Source organism: Perkinsus marinus, assembly GCF_000006405.1.
Source record: "Perkinsus marinus ATCC 50983 genomic scaffold scf_1104296938268, whole genome shotgun sequence".
Lineage (NCBI taxonomy): Eukaryota > Perkinsozoa > Perkinsida > Perkinsidae > Perkinsus > Perkinsus marinus.
The window spans coordinates 8,905-10,169 of NW_003213525.1; positions in this window are offsets into that span (position 1 = coordinate 8,905).

Here is a 1,265-nt window from a genome sequence, read left to right on the forward strand (position 1 = left end):
TGGTGACCAGGGAGATGCTACGTTAGGGCCGTCGAAGATGGTGCTCTTTCTGCTACTGAAGTTGCTCATTTTGGTGTACGAGGTTAGGCTCAATATCCAGGATATGGAGAGCTCCAGAGGGACTACTACCAATACTAAGGCCCATGTTGTTGGCAAGAGCTTACTCACTGGTGACTCTTTCGTGTGGTTGATGCAGACGATGACGCTGCTTGTACTGTTCTTGGGCCATTCACAGGTCGAGAAGATACCGTCTCCTATTGCATCCATATTGGGCATTTTTATTACGGCTTTAACGATGTTGACGATGAATTGGAGGTCATTCAGGGAGATGTTGGCTGACTACTCAGTGGTGGTGGTGGATCGGGCGAGGTCCTTACGGAAGAGGTTGGCATTTTACGCTCACTGCATTCGCGAACTAATATTACGGTGGCGATCTGTGGAGAAGGAGCGCAGCGATGCTGATGATTCAATGCATCATCATCACGCTCAGTACGTTGAGGGGATCGATTTTGTGACACCTGAGTTTGGGTTGGTGATGGGCGGTCGGGTGGAGGTAGAAGAATTGGTGCGAGAGGAAGGCGCTGGTGACTGTATTGAGAAGAGAGTGTTTTATCATAGTGTGAGTAGGAAGGACTTCCCGCATTACTTGTTGGAGTCTCCTCGGGACTTGGCGAGGTATGAAGGGGATATCAAGTCGAGATTGGCGGTGGTCATTGGGACGAGGCAGTTGCGATGTGAAGAGGCTATTGGTGACTTGGCGGTGACGTTACAGGTGGTGAACCACGCCGAGAATCCTTCGCTGTGCGCAGCTGAGATGGACTCGTATTTTTCGCTGTACTATCCGGCTGGGTGGGGATCAGGTGTAGAGAGAAGAACGCGAGAGATCAACGTACTGGCACGACAATGGCTGTACGAGGTAGTGGGGCTAGTCGAAAGTTGTTACTTTATAGAGTGATCTATGACTGGTGATATTGTCTGGTATGGATTCGATCGCTTCACTCGTTGGTTATGAAGTTAGGGAGTGCGTCTGAATTATCAAAGTCTATGAATGAGGCTTACGTGATCTATCTGATTTATTTTGGGTTTTCCCTCTCGCTGAGTCTGATTCTCAGAGGGCGACGGTCAACGATTCGTAAGGTTTCACATTTCGTCATCATCTGTGCCCCTGGTGAAGGAGTCTAGGAGAGGGCCTGTTCCGTGTCATAGGTTCAGGGAATCATCCAGGAACCTATAATGTTCCTGGGGGGAACTTATTTTGAATTTTC